General features: G+C 37.7%; 1 protein-coding gene across 2 annotated transcripts in view; it reads right to left on the bottom strand.

The window, feature by feature from the left end:
• The window catches only part of elfn1a (extracellular leucine-rich repeat and fibronectin type III domain containing 1a), a 94,725-nt gene that overhangs the window by 21,909 nt on the left and 50,798 nt on the right, over positions 1-22,018 (bottom strand). The window contains exon 2 of one of the 2 annotated variants that reach the window (XM_056753919.1): positions 17,369-17,441. The gene's annotated coding sequence lies outside the window, so the exon portion shown is untranslated. Of the gene's footprint in view, positions 1-16,157; positions 16,190-17,368; positions 17,442-22,018 lie in introns of those variants that run through there. The other variant, XM_056753921.1, reaches the window with a different exon arrangement.

The raw sequence follows: 22,018 nt of genomic DNA on the forward strand, positions 1-22,018 counted from the left end.
TTTCACTTTAATTCAAGAGATAAGCGAAAAGACCATTTCCCCGAGCAGAGGAAATATGAATAGCAAATGACGGCGGTGAGCGGAGGAATGATGCGAAGATGTTGGGGAGGGGGGATGTTGGATGGCGAAATGGAATCAATCACGCAGAGAATTCGGAGGCAGTGAGGACATTGGGCCTGTCAGAATATTCCAGCTCCTGCGTGTGTGATCTATCCGCAGCGACGTAGCGACTGCGGAGAGGAGACCGGAATGGGAAATTGGATGGAGGTGGATAGAAACATTGAAAGCTGTCCTGCCAGATGGCTGTTCTGGAAAAAGAGGTTGTTTTTTTCTCCTCCCGTTTTGAGATAAAATCATTTGACACGGCATATTCCTGGGGGCAGTGACTGAAAAGGAGGTGAAATGTTTCCCGGAACAATAGAACAGGGATGAGAATGTAGCTAAAGAAGAGCATTGTTTGTGTAGCAAAGTCCCTCGCCGGCCATGTTGGTAAAGGCAATTTTTCCGTCATGCACTTGAATAAGGAAAGAATCAAATTTACAAAACCGTAGGTCAAGGTAACATTCCAGTAATATTTCAGAGTAGGAATAAAAGCAACATAATCATAAAGTCTCCTTCTTTTTTTAAAATAGCACAACTATAGCTGTAATATTTAAAGGTAATACAAAATGTTGTCATCCTTTACTCACTCTCAAGTTGTTCTAAATCTTTATAAATTCTTTTTTCTGATGAACACAGCAAAATATATTTGGAAGAATGCTTGTAACCAAAAAGTTCTTGGCCACCTTATTGCCAACTTATCCGGGTTTACAGTGTAGGAAAAGCAAACAGTTCTGGGGCACCATTGACTGCCATTGTAATTTTTACTATTAAGTTAGTCAATGGTGCCCAAGAACTGTTTGCTTTTCCTACACTGTAAACCCGGATAATTTGGCAATAATAAAAAAAAATAGTTTTAGAGGTCCTTGGTTTAAGTAAACAGAACTTTCAAATTTTGATTACTGTTAAGTTAAAGTTCTTACCAAATCTTAGCATGTAGAACTTAAATATTGAATTTCTCATTTTTATGAAATTAAGTAGACAGAACTTAAATAACTACACCAAAATTCCATTTTTTATTTAACTAAACTTAATTCTTTCAGTTTTTTCTTTTACATATTCCTTAGTCTTAATATGCATGAATCCATAACTTTGACTTATGCATCCCAAAATGAGCAAGATCAGACTGATCTCAGAACTGGAATTAGTTACAGGTCAAATGTAGTTTCGCAGACCCTAAGCACAAGCACCACTCCTCTAAAAATCGGTAGCCACAAAACTGAAAAATATGTCAAACTCTTCTAAGTATCTAAGAGTAGTGAACAGTCAACACTATCAAGTCTTTATCTTCACTAAAAACATGTAAATAAATCATATTTATTCAATTTTATTTGTCCCTTTGTCTTGATTGATCGGGTATGCTTTAGTTTTGTTTTATATTTGTTGCACAGCACTTTAGTTGCAACTCCTGTTGTTTTTAAATAAGTAAACAAACATATTTTTTTTAATTTACACTCCTTATGCCGTTTTACGTAGAGCATGCTGGGAACTGGAAATCCTTCTTTACGTTTACATTAAATTACATTCATGCATTTGGCAGACGACATACATTGCTTTATCCTATACATTTTACATAGGTATTTACAATACCCTGGGATCGAACCCACAACCTTGCGTTGTTAACGCAATGCTCTTACCACTAAGCTACAGTAAAGCTTGTCCAATTGTGTTGGATTAACTTGATAAAATGATGTAATTTGAACAAGGGGTAAAAAATTTTTTTGGAGTTTTGGTAAAAACTTCTAGTTAATCAAAAATAATCATTGTGCTTCACTCAAAAGTAATGTTGTGTTCAGACCAAACGCGAATGGCGCGAATGAATCGCGCTATTCGCGCGTAGTTGGACGCTTGAACATTTTAGTTTACTCGCTTCATTCGTGCGTCAAATTCACTTCATTGCAGACGCGAATTCGCGTCATGGGAGGGGCTTCAGCCAGGCGGCTCCAGTCCCATATATATATATGTAACCAGGTGGTAAATAGCCGTAAAGTTTCCTTGCATGACCTGTAATTTACAAGAGTTGGCGACAGGGGGCAGTGTCTAGGTGCGTGTGGTGAAATGCGCATGCGTCACACGTGCGTGTGAGACGTGTTAAGTGCAGCGCGAGGGGTAGGCCTATACGCACTCGTATGGGAATTTGCAAGCATTTTAGAAAACCTTCTTTTGTCTTCAACAGAACAAACAAAATATAAAGCAAAGTTCTTACTATGGTCAATGGCGGATAAGAACTGTTTGTTAACAAGCATTCTTCCAAATGAAGAGGTTATTTCCGAAAAAGAGATTATTAAAAAATCATGTGTTTTATTATGTTTTATTGTGTTAGTTAGTTGTATTTTTTTAGCTATCATGGCTTAAATCAAAACAAACCAACTGCAGTTTGATCGATAATTATTGGTATGCACAATAAAAACACAGGGTAGTTTATTTAATAAATGAGTTATCTCTCTTTGGAAATAAACTCTTCATTTGAACAAAGAAATTGATTTAGATTTTGAACAACTTGAGGTTGAGCAAATGATGACCGAATTGTCATTTTTAAGTCATTTACAATTTCTTCCATTCATCAATAGCATATAAATTGGACTCGCCACTTTATAATGCATGTTCTATAAAGGCTTATAAAGATCTGTCATCTATTTTAGTGTCATAAGAGTTGTGAGGCAGATGTCAGAGGAAGTTATTGCTCCCAAGCAAAATAAGAAGGAGAACCAGGCGGTTGCTAACACATTTTGATAACGGCTGTTCGAGAAACTTTCAAATTAGCATTTTTATTGCTGTTGCTTATTGATGTTTTTAAAATCAGATAGGGCGTGAGGAAAAAATGTCTTCAAAGCCAGGAGAAGCATGATGAATACAAAATTTGCTACGCTCATGCCATTCATTAAGTTTGAAATGTTTTTTGAAATGTGCTGTCCACCGTCTTTCATCTGTGGTAAATCATCTTTCAGGACCTGGTAATTTCCATCAGTGGGCCTCTGACAGGGCACCTAGGCCAGAACCCCACTCCTCGCATCCTCCGCCCAGCAGCCAACCCCAGGTTCCATCTTCCTGCAGAGGTGTCAGTCAGCCAACCCCCCTCACAGACCACAGCTGTTCCACTGTCTCTGTGCTTCCCCGGGAGACTTCGGTCGCCATTCCTGCCCAGCTGAGCTCGCACCATTACCTCCACAGGCACTTCTTCTGATCACATAAGTAAGGCAGGAGTCTCGCTCGCACGCGCATTCTCGCCTTACCAGACACCTAATGAGAGAGGCACAGCGATTGCAGGCACTGCTTGAAATGCTGTGTCGTAACACATCACATAGCAACCGCAAAGATACCACAAGATTCTGTGATATGAGAGGGTTGGTTTAATTGCTATTTCTATCTCGCATGTCGATATAAATAATGAAACATCCTTAAAATCTGTACAATTGTAAAAAAAATGCCTTTTCCCTTAATTGATTTACGAATTTCACTATGATAGGAAAAAAATGTTGAAATATCCGAAAAAATTAGTTTAGGATATTTTATTATCTAAAAACTGCTTTTAATATTGAATTTTTTTTGCTTTTCAAGTAAATTTGCTCCCTAAAGTCGTTCAAATCAAATTCAAGACTCTGCTCCTGGACTACAAGACCACCACTGATTTGGCACCCCCACATCTTCACTCGCTACTGCAGACTTATATACCCGCCAGATCCCTTCGCTATGTAAACGAACGACATATTGTGGTGCAGTCCCAAAAAGCTAAAAATCTCACTCATGTACCTTCTCTGAATGGGTTCCACATTTGTGGAATGATTTTCCTGCTGCTACAAGATCAGCAGATTCTGTAGCCCTCTTTAAGAATCGTCTGAAAACACATTTCTTCCGTCAACACCTGACTGATCAGTTCTGACTTCTATCTCTTTTCTACTCTTAAAAAAACTGTGGTACTGTGGCAGGCTATATGAGACCTGTTTTCTTTTATTGCACTTTATGTTGTCCTGATGTTGTTCCAATTGCTTCCATTGTTTCCCTCATTTGTAAGTCATTTTGGATAAAAGCGTCTGCTTAATGACTGAATGTTAATGTAAAAATACATAAATATAAGAAAATAATAGTTACGTTTTAAGTTAATTTTATTATTTTCCCATGACACATGGAACTAGAGCTGAAATTGTGTGAGGAAGGAATATGAAGCATCTATGAGAACTCAAACATACAAATAAAATAACAGATACAGATACAGATCAAAATTTTATGTTTTTCCTAATATTTATTTTATTTATATACTTAATAATATAATGCATTAATTTTAAATTAAATTCTATTACTTCTATTATTTATTTATTATAACTTTATTCTGTTTAAAATTGTATATATATATATATTTTACTTTATACTGTATAAACATATTTATTTAAAATATCTATTATATTATTGAAAAATATCATTTTAATATAAATATTTAAATATTATAAATGCTTCATTTAAAATATTAGTTAGGTAAAGTGTAAAAAGCAAACAAAAATTTCATTTATCATATATTATCATTGGTGGGATCAGTATAACTAAAATTTGCACATAATGTAACAGAAGGGTTAATCCATTAATATACTGATGATAAATTCCTTAGCAGTCAAATTCTTTTTTTTCCATGATCAATCTCAACACAAATATCATAGTGTTATAGTGTCTTTATGTACATGGCAAACGGAATAATAACAAACACAAATGTTCCAACAATGTATACCAAAATTGTCTAATACTAATACTTCTCAAATGTAGATCTTCTGTAGATTTAGGAGTTGACACACATGACACTATCTAAATTTTTGTCATATTATATGAAACTGGAATTGTTTGAAATAACCATCCCAGAGTCTTCAGTGACTTTTGAAGTGCCTGCTTCACACGCCCAGCATTATGGCACCCCACGATAATGTGTTTTTTGATAAACCCATGATAGACAAGCTGTGATGAAGTGCCAAGCAAGATGAAAGAGCAAGCCTTTAATGCCACTAGATGGCACTTTGCACACTTCACACAAAGCATGCTATTCTCACACCTCTCTATCTCTTGTCATCACTGAGATTACTGCAGGCATTGCACAGCTATTACTACTGCATCTCATGTCTGAAAGAACATACTCAGTGCCCTAGCTGCCCAAATGCACTCCCTTCTCTAATCCGCATCTATGGTACGTCGACAGTGAGACCATTTGGCTAAAAACCTGCACTGCCATTCCAGACCCTTTCAAGAGATCATAAAAGCTTTCCGCATGAATAAATGATAGTTCGGAGGAGAGGGTTTCTTCAGAGTGTAACGTGAATTTGATGTGGATGCTGAGAGCTGGTTCGATTTACTGTATAAAACGATTCCTGAGTTCACCGGCCCTACTGGTCTTAATGAAAATAAAAAAAAGGTATGTGAATTTATCGTTGAAGAAGGGACTCGATCCTGGGGCATTTAGTTTCAGAGACTCCTAAAATGGGGTCTAGTAGGGAAGCAGTTGGTTGCATTGCATGATGATTGACAGGACAGTATGATCAGGTCTCTATGTAGAATGTATATAAATACATTTTTGTTGATCATTATCCTCATGTCTTTCCAAACCTGTATGATTTTCTTTCATTTGCACAACACAAAATAAAATATTTCGTCCAGTCCAGTTGGATTGCATAGTTTTAAACCACAGGTTAAGTACAGCCTTGTTGTTGTACAGTGTGTGTGCCAAAGTTACCTTGCCCTTTGAGGATTACAAGAGATTATGGTGTGGATGGTTTAAGTCTGTCTACTTTGCCTCTTACTGTTTGTACTCAGTTCAATACAGCAATACTGCCTGTGAGTGTGTAGGCGTGCGTCAATGAATGCATTTGGCAGAATGTTTTATCTAAGCCAACGTGCATTCCATGCAAACATCCTATAAATTTGTGTGATCTTATTATCTAATTGCTGAGATTGGAATTCCTGCCCCTTTAAAAAAATTCTTGATCAGCTGAGCCACAGGAACAATGCTATGCAAGTTCATGTGAAGTTTATCCCACAACAATGTCAGTAAAACAGCTTTGCGTGAATAGCAACACAAAGCAATGGCAGATGGTCACGCATCTCTGTTCTGAGGTTAGTGGCGTGAGTCTATAAGCACAACAAAGATTTATATCTAAGACAAGTGTTCTCCCGAGCCTCAAATCAGCCCATTGTCCCAAGACTACAGTGTGTATCAGCATACTAAAATGTGCATCTATTATAGGTGAGGTCTAAGCAGATTATTTTCTCACTCATTAAACCAGAATCTTAATATAGCATAGTTTTTTTCCCATGATAAAACACTTTTCACACCGTAATATTCAGATACGGGTTTATTTGCACATTTTTGATTGACATAGGTGTGTTATATAAGCGTTTGTGGAGTTGTGTGCAGGTCATGCTGAGAGGACAGAGATGAGAGATCATGTACCTAGCAGCATCAGCGGTGAGAAAAGTCACACCCACTGTGATGAACATGTGACAGCTGCATCTCACTCTCCACTCCACAGATTTCATCATCATTATTACCTTTCTCAGCCCGAGTGAGCCTCGATTAACAAGCAAGCTGTAATTACTCTCATTATTTATAATGCAGCAGAAGCAGGCGTTTGACTCTTTTATATACAGTGTGCATGCAGATGTACTGTACGGGGCTATAAAATATCCAAACGATTTCACAGTGCTCTTCTATTATATGTTATCATTTGCATGGAGCCCACATCACAAGGCCGTCTGCTCAGTCATGTCATGCCTCCAGCCCTTCCTCCGGTACACATTTGAACCATTTGGAAGGCTGTTGCTGGGGAACAGACCCACGTGAGAGCTTTGGGCTCAACAATAGATGACTTCCCATTCTCTCCAAAGTACGTTATTAATTCCTGAATGCAATGCAATGGGAGAGTTGCTTTGTGGTCAACTTGAAATGACATGCATTTTAGCAAAGGCTCTTACTACAGTAATCCATTCAAATAAGTCTAAGGATCAAGTCATTAGACCTCCAGTCTCAGATCGCCAAATGGTCCACGTTGCCATAAGAACCACCCACTGTGTTTAAATGGGAAGAAACCCTCTGACTGACATGTAACCAGACACATTTCTTTTTCTTTTTTAAATGTTGGACAATAATAAAAATGTTGAAATTCCATCTTTTTACAGATCTATTAAACAGAGAAAATTAGCATGAAAGTGCAATTTCAAAAAGCGCTGATGGGAGTAGGAATTTCTGAGGGGGATTTACTGACAAGGAGCACATTAAGAAACGCAGGTGCAATATCACATCTCCATAATTACTAATACATTTTACCAAAATCAGTGCAAATAACATTAGGGTAAAAGACATGCTTTTTTTGACCGTTATATAATCACACAAACGCCAGTAAACTGTGCAAATGTTAGTAAATCATGTTACGTGATTCATTTAAATACTCTCCTCCAATAATTTTTTTGTTTGAAAGGTAAACTCCTACAAATGCTTATATGCAATAAACAATCCTGGCAGTAGTTTTCTTAAAGATCCCGAGAATACAATTTAGCGGCAGATTGTGGTGAGGTTGTGAATTGCAACCAATGGCTCACTCCACCCCTTCCCCCTCATTTTCAAAGGACTATGGTGGCTGACACAAAACTAGGATGTCGTCATGTTTCCGCTTGCCAAAGGAGATAATGTATGTACGAAATGCGCTCTGTAGATCAGTTTGTCCGTTTAAAGCTACTGTAGAACAACACAGTGAATTCCATGTAAGGGGACCGGCGATGTATGTAGATAGATACAGCTCATTCTTAGATAATAAAAACATAACGCTTCACTATGTAAGGTCTTTATACACTTCTGAAGACATACGCATATTTCATTATATTCCATTTCTGTCAATAGATCCTCCAAAATTACACATTGGACTTTTAACACCAAAAGTGGTAATAAGTACAGTCCACGGAGATGTGTTTCGAAGAACAAAGTGAAATGTACAGTCCTGCTCATGAATATCATTCTCATAAGTGCGTCCAGCAAAACTCTAAATATCTTTCAATTGTGTGATGCCACTAACTTGGCAAACTTTGTCAAATCCAACAATTACTTAATTCTCAAAGGCATTTGTTGTAACAGGCAGTGTGCACTTCCATCCCAAAGTTGCATATAGTAAGCCAATTACATTAGAGCTTGCCAAATCAACTAAAGTACTTCCAGTTTTATGTGTAAGATGTATCAGACGATCAGCTAAAAGACTGTGGGCGGTTCGTGGGCGTGCAATCTGAGGCCCAGACTGTTAGAGAGCCAACAATAAAACTCTTTGAGCTGTTGTGACAGCTTTACCATGGCTGTATTTCCCATATGACAATGAAAACATATATATTGTAATGACATGTATGTAACCACACTGCTAATGTGGCCATATGGAGCAGCAGATATTAGCAGCACTCGAAGACATTTGGCATCAGAAGCAGGAGAGATTGTGGACTCTCCCTTAAGGTGAAGAGAGAACCTACTAGCAACGTTATTTATAATGCATGAACTATTTATCTTATCAGACTGGTTTATCAGACACTTCCCATCAGAAGGGTTCATTGGAAGAGTCGTTTCTAATGGGCTCTTTGCCGTGCGGAAGGTTGGGAATTGCATGTGTGCTGATAAGCTATCACCTCCGCCGTCAGTTTAGGATGTGCAATTGGCTTGTATTAATCCTCTCCGCTTTCAGCATTGCAGCTAGTTTTCTAAATGTAAGTCATTAGAGATGAACAATCGCTTTACGCTGATGCAGCACATGGAAGCTCTTTTTCATGCCCCATATAGATGAAATGATTGTACGGTGGAGCTAATGGCCATGGCTGTGGGAGGGATGTGTCTCTCCTCAGCTGGAAATAAAAATGATGACATTTAGGAAATGCGACCGACTGATTCGCTGAGAAGAGAAACATTAGCGGCGCAGCGGAAATATATTTACCTATTTCGGAAGAGACGTTAGGCTTCGGGGGTTTTAAAAAAGTCACACGACGAGCCAGCGCTGATGGACTTTTCTTTTTTATGTAGTTCCACACCAAAAACACAGTTTGGTGTGTAGAAAGTGGAACGAGGCAGAATATTCTGGAGTTTCTGCTTTTCTATGAGGACGCACATGATGTGAGTGTGCAGGGTGAGACGAGGGCTCAAAGGCAAAAGGAAAGAATGTTGATGAATAGTGAGATTGTGAATTACTCAGGGGGATAAACAGTGCTGGGAGAAAACTAAGGATACATATATTAAGGCATTGAGCCAACAGAGGCTGTGCATTGCAGTGATTTTAGAAAACAGAAACAAAATGAAAAATGCAGTTACATTTATTAATCACCATAATTCGTAATAAACTATATATCCCTCAATTCAACATAGTTCATTAGCCGAACTGTTGGAGGTATATGGTTACCAAGCAACGTGGCAACTTGACACATTAATGGATTTTTGTTCAACCACAGGCACTTTTATGTCCCAGGGGTTCTTTTTCTTATTTGATTCTTTTTGTTTTTATAAGGTCGTGATGGTCGTTTCAAAATGCCTTCACGTATTTCGTCAGTGTTCTTCAAGTTCGTAAATTGTAAATCTGCTCACTTAGCGTGGCGACAAACTTTTCGGTGTAAACATGCTTGAGATAAAATATGAGGTATGTCATGTGTAAAAAAACAAAGAAAAACGAAGTATCACTCCTAAACAGTCTAGCTGTAATTTTGTCAAATTATGCAAAAAGTGTGAAAGTCTTATATAAGTATGTGAACGTATGAAAAAACTAGCTATAAAGTTAGCAACTGTTCCGTTTCTGTTGCATCATTTTTGTGCTTTTGTGAACAACTATTTGCATATATTTTTTTAAACATTAAGACCACTTCAGAAGACGTAAACAATGCTGTTCCAGAGGAACGAAATATAACAAACAAAACATGTAAAACAAATATCTTCAGTATTTAATTATGTACGATTTACACAAACAAAATTTGAAACTAAAAGTGGCGCTGGACCAGTGTTTACATATTGCAGAGAGATCTTTACATAACATTACATCTTTACACAGTTCAAGAAGTGTATAAACATCTGAGGTTCCTTGTTAACAATAACAACAAACAAACATACAAATGACTAAATCTCTTTCAAAGTGTTGTTTTTTTAAAGCTGTTTGTTAAACAGGCCACACAATACCTATACCACAACACCCTTCTGGTAGCTCAACTGGTATACTGTATTACTGTATATGGCACTAGCAATACCAAGGTCATGGATTTGAATCACATAGTCTACTCATAAATGTAAGGCTTGAATGGACTCTAATTTACCCGCGATTGCCATTTTTCCTTGCATCTTCCAAATGGGAAAAAAAAAAAAAATTCATCATATTCATTATCCCCTATACATGCAGAATGTGATGAAATATTTTTTCTTTAGGTACTAGAATTGAATGATTAAAAAATGTATACATTATTAAAATACTTGAAATTAATTAAAAGTTCTAGGATTGAACACACAGGCCGAATAACCGCCTTAGAAATCCAAAGAGTGGGTCTCAAAGGCTTCACATTATACAGGGAAAACTGTCAGTCAAATCAAGATGTCTGGCTTAACAATGATACATCACTGAAATCTCTCCTATCAGACTGTGTAGTCAGTTGGGTTCTTGAGTAACCAGCAAAGAATCGCTTAAACAAGCTGTCGAAAGCAAAGCTGACGGCTGTAAAGTTTAAAATCTGTTTGCTAGTAAAATTCTTCCCCACCATGTGGTTTTAGATGCTTGTATGCTGGGCTTCATACAGAATATAAAGACATAATATCATCAATAGATTGCCTATGACTGGGATTCAAAGCTTGCAAAAAGTTTTAATCCGGTATAATAGTTTTCTTTCCCTCAATGCGCACTAGCTGTTAAACTCCATAAAAGTGATTGACAAGCAGTTTTTTATTCTTTGTTGATGTATTTAGTAAACTATCAATTCTGTGTGAATTATCGAGGGAATATCCCCTGTTTTATAGAAGGACATTTTCATTCAAGAGTATTTGTGAATTCGACAAAAAACTGTGCAAGATGAGTCATCAGCATTTTTGATCTATTTTAAAAAGCCTATACTGTATATGTAGCACCATGGGAATATATTTCATCCTTCTTTAAGTTGATTTTTGAGACATGTTTGACATTGTATATTACAATGTATTACAACAATGTATATTTGCAAGACTCTCTCACCTTGGTTCTCTCCCATGAAGACAAGCAACTGAAGCAGCATCTTATGACTTTGGCATTGCCCTACCGACAGTCTGTGTTGCATCAGCCAGTGTGAAGTAGAAAGAATACTCCAAAACTCGACAGACGGATTCAGCCATGCAGTGCACACACATGGCTGTTGCTGGCAAAACGCTGCAAGTTTACAGTGTCCAAAAGAATATCCTAAAGAACCAAGCAATGAAACTCCCTGGGCCTTTCACTATGATCAAATATTAAAGCGCTCTCACATTTGGCACTTAATGTGATTTATAAGGACACATCAAAGGATTGGCTGGTTCTTACTTAAATTGAGTTGTCATAATGGTATCTGAGAATGTGCATGTCATCGATCTGTAGATGGGGCAGAGGCTGTCAGCTGTAGATCTTCACTGAGATGATAGTTAAAGTGTAACTGACAAAGACGATTAAAACATGAAGGAAAATAGATCTGAGAGTGTTCATCCTTTATTGTCCTCTACAGTATGTGGCTTTGGGATATCATAGACTCTCACTCTCAGTTTTCTACTCTGCCTTACCAAAACCTGGCTAAAAACCAAATGATTATCTCGGTCTAAATGAGTCTACCCCACCAAGCTACTGTTATATGCATGAGCCACGACCAGTTTGTCGAGATGGTGGTGTCGCAACAATGTTTAGAGATTTTCTTAATGTAACTCAGAGAACAGGGTATACATTTAAATCATTTGAAGTGCTTGCGCTGAATTTTTTCAAACAAAAGTAAAAAAACATTGCTTTCTCTTACAGATTTTAATATCCACGTAGATAATGCCAATGATGCATTAGAAGTGGCATTTACAGAGCTAATACACTCTTAAGGAGTAACACAACACATCAATAGACCCACTCATTGATTTGATCATCTCACGGATCCAAGCTAACTAATATAGATATTATACCTCAAAGCGACAACATCACCTATCACCATCTTATAACATGTACTGTAGACTGCGAACTCCAGAAATCAGTCGTATAGCTCGTATCGACAGGGTAGAATAATTACCTCGACTACTAAAGATAGTTTCGCAAATAACTTGCCAGATCTGACTCCTTTGAGAACCATACCAATAAATACAGAATCGCTCGATGACATGACACGCAACCTGGGCACTATTTTCTCTCACACGTTAGAATCTGTCGCAAGTATGAAGTCAAAAATGATGAATGGGAAAAACATAGCACCATGCTACAATAGCACCACTCGCTGTTAGGAATGTCAGGGAAGAACCCAAGTGCAGGCAGCAATGAAGGTTTTTTTAACAAAGAACAGATTTATTTTTAAAAAAAAAACAAGATGGGGAAAAAGACAGGAACGTAATAAAATATAGATATGAAACAAAAGACTTCCTACTATGGGTCAAAACAAGAAAAGAGGAAAAACTGGACTTATCAAAAGATATTGACAAGACTAAACTATAACACGACATCCAAAAATGGCAAGAATCCAACCAGGTATGTAACTTGAGCAAGACAGAGTAGCAGGTAACCAAAACGAACTCACACAGGACAGCAAACACAAGGGCATTAAGTAGGGAGACTAACAAGGGGTAATAATAATGGGCAGGTGTGGGTAATGAGATACAGGTGGAAAGCTCAACGAGGAACGAGAGGGCGGGGCCAATGACAAGACCAGAGAGAGAGCATGGCAGGTCGAAACAAACAATGTCATGTCTCTCTCTACACTAAACACGAGGGATCTGCTATGATCATGCCACTAGACTAGAAAATCATGACCGAGGACGCAGAATCATGACACTCGCTCCCTTAAAAGAGAAACACGTAAACTGGAGCGCAAATGGAAACAAACCCAATTAGAAGTCTTTGAAATTGCGTGGAAAGAGAGTGCAAACTGTTATATAAAGGCACTAAAAGCTGAAAAGGCTGAGCACCTCCGAAAACTCATAGAAACTAACAAAAACAATCCAAGGTTGTTAGTTAGTACAGTTGCTAAATTAACAAATAAACAGACATCACCTGATCTGGATATTCAGCCGCACATTGGTAGAAATTAATTCCTAAAAAAATCATAAAAATAAGAGACAAAAGAGGAAAAACTCAACCTCCAAGTCTGGCCTATGAATTAGTTTCAACCATCGCCGCAAAAGAAAAGCTACAGTGTTTCTCACATATAAAACAGGAAGATTGAATTAAACGTATTGAAACATCCAAACCTACAACTCGCTTATTAGACCCCATGCCAACCAAATTATTAAAATAGTTCCTACCTGTTGCAATTGAGCCCATTTATAACATTATCAACTCGTCAATTAATCAAGCCTTGTCCCAGGACCCTTTAAACTGGCCATCATTAAGCCCCTTATCAAGAAACTAAGCTCAGACCCCAGTGAACTAGGAAGCTTTAGACCGACTTCAAATCTCCCTTACCTGCCTTAAATACTAGAAAAACTAGTCAAGCTATAGACTGCATTATAGCACTGAAACTGCGTTCGTAAAAATGACAAACAACCTGATTATAGCATCAGATAAAGGGAACATCTCACTCCTAGTCCTGCTTGACCTTAGGGCTGTGTTCGATACTTTAGACCATAACATACTTCTAGATCGCTTGCACAATTATCTGTCATCCTCCCTGTCAGAGATTAACTAACTAGAGATTATGCCAGGTCCAGATGAACAGGGAGCCTGTGGACTGACTGACCATCCCAGCTCCTTTTTCAGGCAATTCCATCTCCAACCAAGAGCAAAGACGGACTATTTGTCACATTAATGCTGAATTTACAAAACTTAATATTTAATGCTAAACTTACATCACATGATAGCAGTTTGAAGTTATAGCTGCACTCAGTTACTTTATGCCATGACTATTTTCCCTGCTTATAACGTTCCTCAATTGTCTTATAAGGATAAAATAATAAGACAAAATTTGACCAGAACAGTTTAAACAAATACATTTTTGTAAATCACATCTAACAAGCTCTCCCTATTTTTCATGAGCATTTACTGAGTATCTTTTTCTGAATGTAGCTGTGACATGTCAGAGGGGACCTAGTTTTTTTTCTCCATTTATTTATCATTGGAGTTTGGGTTCCTCGCCACATGGCCGTGTTGACTTGCCTACCGGGAGACTGATATTATTAGATATTTTGTATTATTTATTAGAAATATCTTGCTTGTTCTATAAACACCATGTGCTGTGCTTTACCTTTTCTGTGGTTTTCTTATTTTCTCCTGTAAAGCTGCATAGGAACAATGCACATTGTGAAAAACGCATTATACATAAAATCTAATTAAATCAAATTGAATTACAATACTTTTTGAAGCCTCAACCTGTTGTCTCTGAATCTAAATGAGGGCTTGTATAAAGACATGATGATCATCAATTGTTCTTTAATTGGTCAAAATAAGACAGTCGACAACAGGGTTCACATGCAGTACTGTTTCAGATTGTCTATTAATCATTGAGTGGGGTAAAACTAATCTCAGTTACCATAGTTACCATATGGCCATTAAAAAGCTTCCCTCAAAGTTGTTGTGGTTTTTGCATGGTAAATAAAGCAAACAATACACAACCGTAATTTGTCATCAGCTGAATAAAATAAGCTCTAATGTGACAGCAGTGGATTCAGGCACATCAGTGACAAGATAATCACAGAAGCCAGTGGCAGGTCTGGAGCAGACCTTATTTTGCCAATTTGTTACAGCTAAAATAATAAATAAGGAAATGCAGTTTAATGGGATTGCTTTTTCCCTGAGTAAAGCAAAGCCAGAGTATATACATTATGGTGCATTACTGGCTGTAACTGTAAGACTGAGTTTAAAGCTACAGTTTATCAGTTTATACTGATAATCAGCAATACAGTATATATAATGGTTAGACTGCAGCGTTCTGTGTTTTTTTCAGTACACCAAAAGCATTTACTAATTTAAATTTACTAGCATCTATTTTCATATGATTCCACATCATCTCTGAATTGCTTGCATTCAGTGGCGTGTCCACAGGGGTGGCACTGGGTGGCACAAAATGAGCTTTGCCACCTCAGTTGCCACCCCAACTGACCATACAGTCACGACTTGGGTACTAATGTTATGTACTAACAATTTTAGATTAGGTTTTTGGAGGGCGTTATTTATGCTCAAAATCGCAAATTGATAATATTCTGATAGAGACGCGTGTGTGTCGGCGTTTGAGCAGACTGGTCACAGGTTGATCTGTGATCCCTGTGGAACGTGGCAAACTGTTCTGATGCTTCTGACCTGTGTATTAACTGTAAAGTGTATAGACTGAAATATAGTTCTAAATGCAATCTCTTTCCTTCTCTCTACCTCGGCGAGCTCAGTACGAAAGCGCATTCTGGCAAAGCCTATTTCTTTATTTAAATCACTGCGTAATGCAAAGTGTAAGATTACAGTAGTAGTGTTGTGTAGTGTTAAAGCTGTTAGCTGCTAATTCGACATTCAAATGATGCCACAAAGTGTCTGTACTACATCCGTTTAAAGTAAATAAAGTATGCGCTGCTGGACAAGAAAGAGCCACACCAGGGCATGCTAAGTGAAGACTACATCTCCAAATCTGACCTCAAGAGATCCGTCTGTCATACACAGCTTTATTAGACTGCACATTTGTGTATATATTCATATTTATTCTTTATACATAAAGTGTCTGTTTTTAAGCATGTAAGAAAGAAGTCATCATCATAATCATCACCTAAACCAGTGGTTCTCAACTCTGTCCTGCGAGATCCACTTTACTGTCGAGTTCAGCCCCGACTCTGATACCAGAAGAGGCTAATCAATGACTTCAGTAACAGACGTGTTCAACTTAAAGGGATGGTTCAGCCAAAAACTCCAATTTGCTGTTTATTTACTCACCCTCAGGCCATCGGAGATGTAGGTGACATTTTTGCTTTAGTAGAACCATAAAGAAGATTGTTTGGTAAATCCGCAGCCCTCTCTGCTTCATATAATGGGAGTCTATGGGGTCCACCGTTCTAAGAGTTCCTAAAGCACATAATTCCAAAAAGTGGCTCCTGGTGACATGTTGACGTTTCGTGAAGTGAAAGTGAAGTCACTTTTTGACTCATTTTTTATAATATTAGCCATACTGTACAGCCTCAACACTCCCTTTCTGCAAGCGGCCACCAAATACTACAAGAAGAAGATTGCGATTGTGTGCAGAGGCTGCACATTATGGCTAATATAGTGAATTATAGTGAACTATGGTACAATCATAGCAATTCAAACTTGTATAATTCATGTTTCATCTAAATGCAATGACAGTTATGTGAAATAAGGAGTCAGCCCAACCCCGACTGCTTCGATAACAAATGCTGCCGAACTACACTGGCTGTGCCAATTGCAGACAACACAGAATGGGAAAAGAACAGGTCATACAGAACAAGTTCTTGCATTTAATAACATCTACAGAATTGAACAGAATGTAGTGGTCCTTAATATACGCAGATGCAAAAAATTGGCTTCTTATTACAGGATGCTAAAACAACAGATAGACGCATCGTAACAATCTAGAGATGTCAAAAACATCTGCAGACAGACCAGCTTTTGAAAAACACACTCATTAAATGTGTTGCGTTAACAACTCATAAGAAAATCCCAGATAAATTCAAAGGAAATATAATGACCTTCAAAAATCTTTTGTAGTGTCTTCAATACTTGCCACAATATTGTAACATCTTTGAATGATCTTAATTTGAATTATTTTATTATGAAAATTGTGTTCAGTGAGATTCTGGTTTATTCAATTATAATTATCTTATTAATATGCAAAATAAGTTGTTCCATTTTTGACATCACTTGTAACAAGTATCTGTTAAACTAAAATGATCTGTTATCACAGTTTTATCATATCGGTGCACGTCAAGCATCAGTATACATTTAAACGTCTGAAAGCTTTTAAAGGTGTCTGAGAGATGTCTGAATGTGAAGCATATGATTGAAAAAATGAAAAGATCCAATCAGAGAGAAGAACACTGGGGCTTTAGAGCCATCTTTCATCACACTATTCACAGAGCTTTTTAACATCCGTACTATTCAGGTCATAGAGCCATTCAAATATGACTTACCCCGACTGATCGGGTCAAAATGTCCAGTGATCACACACATGTCTGAGATCCACCATCAGTATCTGGCCTGTCTCTGTGGGGAAAAAAACACTCAATTAGAGACATATAGGCAAAATGTACACATTTGAGTTTTAAAGATTGCGAATATTATTACGCTTTTTGGTTTCAAAATATATATATTTTTTAACACAAAATGTGATATTACAAGCCATTTCCAATCCTCCTAAACAGTGTGAGAAAAATGAATTATCAACAATTAAGCAGACATAGAAAGCCTTATATTACACAGCATCTCCAGCGATGATAAAATTATCGTTTTTCATGATGCGTGGTTTATCCCAAGATCATTTCTCTATTTATATCTTGCATTGCTTTATGTGATTTCAAAATTAATATTCACTGCTCAGAAGATGCAATGATATGCTATGCAAATAAGATGACACTAATGAGTTACCGATTATTAACACTCCATTAATTCAGTACGTCTTTTTTCAGTGAGCTCCATGCATATCAGCTGAGAGTGCTAATGAATGTTCAGCTAATACAGCAATGTAAAGAAATAAAAGCACAAATTGTATACTTCTATGCTTAAAGGAATGGGTCAATCAATGTTAAGCTGGTTATGGTATCGTTTGCTATTGCTACACCATAAAAAACATCTTTCTCTTTCAAGATCCATTCAGAACTGTCTGTTATTTCTGGTAAAAATTGCTTTCATGTAGTCACAGCCGTCATACAAGGTCAAACTGAAATACTTTTTGAATGATTTAGCCACGACCGAAGTGTGTTAGGTTGTCCACTATTCTCCCCCAATGTTTCAACAGAACAAGAACATTGTCTTGGTATGATAAGCCTGAGCACATACAATTACATTCATTCAGAGTCAGACCGGGTGTGGGTGAAGCCTTGGAAAAACTATGGGTCCCTAGTTGGGAGCATGAGGTTAAATGACTTGTTCAAAGCCACCAATGGCAGCAGTTCGAGTGGGACGTTATCAGTTGATTTGCCTGACAGCACATGTACAATGCTCCCACTCAGATGGAAAATATCTGCATGTGCCACAACGTTAATTCTTTACGGTTAGGCGACAGAGGATTAAATTAGCCATATCAGAGATGGGTGGCCCCGCACACGTCTCCTGTCACGTAACAGCTGCTGCACCGTATAAACTTAAACTCTGTCCATTGATCTCCATAAGTGTTTTAGGTTTCAAGAGACAGATCTGTCAATGATAAGCAAGTTAGACCAATTAATTGAGCACTTTTTACTGATAAGACAGAAATGAATACTGTGCAATCCGTCTGAATGACATAACGTGACAGCAAATGAAGATAAATAGATATTAATGACCATCTGCTTGTCTTTTGTATCAAAATAACAAACACACCACATATATTTTGTCAGACAGTCACATTTTAACTGTGCTTTATCATTAGCACTTTTTATCATTATTGGGCGACATGTTGACTCAAATCTTCTCATTAGGGTTGAGCAACTGCATTGGCTGTTTGTAAGTAATTGTTTTTTTTTAAATAAGTTTACATAAAATAAGTTCGGTCTGGATCACTTTTGTCAAAAATGATTGACAATTGGCATACACTATAGATTGGCAGTATGGTTCTGTTCTGGGCAAAACTACCTGCCCATCCATGCACTCAGCATGAAAAAGAGCAGAAAAACAGCGATGAGAGAACTAACTGATGACATAAGTTCTCAATGATGTTAAAGTTTAACACATAATTAAAATGTAATTGAGAATTATGAAGAGGAATATGAGAAAGTCGAGTCCTGATAAAAAATTTGAAGTGGAGTTAGGGATGGAGGAGGGTAATTTGCTTGTGAGTAACACGATATGCTGCTGAAAGCTGAATGAATTTAAAACGGAAGCTGTGATCGCGTCATATTTCTTGATTTTTAGCTTCAGTAACTGACATGCTTAGCAAACAGTGAATAAACAATATGCAACGCGTTCACATGTATATTGCTTCAAGACAGCATTTTCGAAATGCAGTGGTGACCTGAGGCAAAACGTTTTGTGCTCCCCCGAAAGCACCGTCTGACTGATATATAGAGTACAGTAGAGCAACCACTGTACTCTGTTTATTAGTATTGATTACAACATAATAAAATTCTGCCGCAGCAAAATAATTTAAATAATGACAAAGGCAGACAAAAAAAAACGTGCCGTTATTCTGTAAATTGTTCTGTAAAAAAAGCCATCTAATTAAAACGTACAATTTTAAGGCCATGATGTAAATGGGCCTTTGGCCATCACCAGTTTGCTACTATATCAGACGATGTGCAAACAAATTGTGTGAAGACTGTGTCTAAAGCTGACACTACAAGATTAATTAATAATTCCAATAACTGAACACGACACAAAATAGTTTCCATGTAAATTCTGCAGTAAGTACTGTGTATTTCGGTGAAGCAGGGAGTTGTTAATGATCTGGTCTCATGATCTGACCAGAAAGTCATTTGCATTCCGGTGAAAGAAGTGATAGTCAAAGGGCTATAGACAGCTGCCATACAGCGCAAGCCTGTGAAAGCCCCAAAGCAGCGGAACCCAGAGTTTAGCAGAGGCAAGCTTCATGGATTTCTGTCCTATTCTTTTAGTTACTCATCATAATGACTCCATTTAGCTGTTCAATGACCCATTTAATGGCACAGAGCAGGCTTTGGAAGCACTGTGTCCTTGGCAGGGCAGATTTTGCAGCTGCCCTGGCGTATGCTACCTTTAACCCAAACTGTGGTCCATCTACACCGTCACTAAAAGCGCCAACCGATCCATCCCTCCCTATACCCAAACCACTAACACACCCATTTACATCAGCAAGGTTTCGGGGACCAGAAGCAGCACCAACTGGGAACCCTGCATCACCATTGCACACCACAAGTGCATTTTTCATAATAAATGAAGCACAGGCAGTGGAGATCTTGTGCTGAATACAAAAAAGCAAGGTTTTACTACATGTTGAATGTATTTAACACATAAAAAAGACATCACATAACAGCTATTAATGCTCTCTTCATCTATAGTTTTGACAAGGCCCTGACTTACATGTGATGTAAGCATAACAGAGTGAGCCATAAAGGGGACGTTGCCCACAGGAGATTTGGACCCCATATGGTCCAAAGGAGGATATCACACACACACTGACCATGACCACCACTGTGCCCCTTGCGTCTCACTCCCTCCACTCAGAGATGATTGATCGCCGCTGCTCAGCTGCTGACAGCTGAAGGAAGCTACACTTGGGAACGTGGGCAGAAAAACAGCCTTGTCGTGGTCCACTTTGATTCTCCAACAGCTGATTCACGAAAAAAACTGTCTTTTTAGAGACCTGTGTCTTTTGAAATGCAAAATGCCATTGAGCATCCCCTCTTCAGATACTGAAAAACAACCTTCTTCACAAGGCCAGTGAGGATGTGTGCATTTTAGACAACTCATTCCATTTATCGATAGAAATGCTAATGACATGTTATCCAATTGGACAGATTTGTCCCATAAAGGGATAGTTCACCCGAAAATAAACATTATTTAACTGTTTACTCAACCTCATGTCGTTCCAAACCTGTATGCCACAAAAGAAGATTTTTAAGAACACCGGTACATTTTTAGGTAGAATGGTCAAAAAATTTACCAACGTTGGGTAAATCACGGGGGCAGTAATCTTAAAAAAATACACATTTGCTGCACCTAAAGAGTGCATTTTGGTTTAAAAAATGTTATGACAGTGTACCAAAACAACATTTTACCCCATTGACATATATATACAGGTATAAACAACATGATGGTGAATCAATGATAACTGATTTTTTTGGGGGGGTGAACTATACATTTATGCGTGATAAAACTAAATGGTTTATGAAGGCCAACGTTTCTTTATGAGTCACAGTACCTATATAAAAGCACTGAAGTTTTTTTTTTCCTGACAGGTAAACATAAGTCACAGAATTTAGAATGATTTAAAAATAATCTCATTATCTTCGGCAGCCTGACCTTTCAATTGTTCCTACCATCTGGAACTTCTCGGGTAAATGCAAACCTAAATTTTTTAACAGAGTAGTCTATAAAATGACCAATATTTTACACATTTTCTTTTATATAATAGCAGCCTTGGATCTTTTTCTCTACAGTTTTCTGTTCTATTCATCATCCCCAGTATAAACACGCCTTTGGTCTACAAATAAAAGAACACGAAGCACAAGAAGAATGAAGCAAACTAGGAACGAAAGGACACTACGAAGGAGACATTTGTTTGGACTGAACTGACAAGGCCTTTGTGATGTCGGTGTGTGTCAGTCTATTTGTTCCCAAAAGGAGCCAGACAAACCCAAACAACGTAGAAGAAACACACTTGCAGTCGGGCTATATTGATTTCACTGTTCATTCCAAAGATGTAGAGCTGCATGAGGCTATTTTGAAATATACAGAATGTCTGTTTATATTGGCAACATCAAAACACAGGAACGACACTAATTTTGTTACCCTCAGGACAGCTGAGTAACACTACAAAATAATGCTTTGCTGTACTAAGACCAAAACCATTCACAGGTGGATGGAATCAGAAATGATAAACAATTATATTATATATGACTCATCTTCATCTTCGGTTTTAATGATTCTCAGTGCCTCTCTCATTTGAA

This window comes from Triplophysa dalaica, chromosome 7 (genome assembly GCF_015846415.1).
Source record: "Triplophysa dalaica isolate WHDGS20190420 chromosome 7, ASM1584641v1, whole genome shotgun sequence".
NCBI lineage: Eukaryota > Metazoa > Chordata > Actinopteri > Cypriniformes > Nemacheilidae > Triplophysa > Triplophysa dalaica.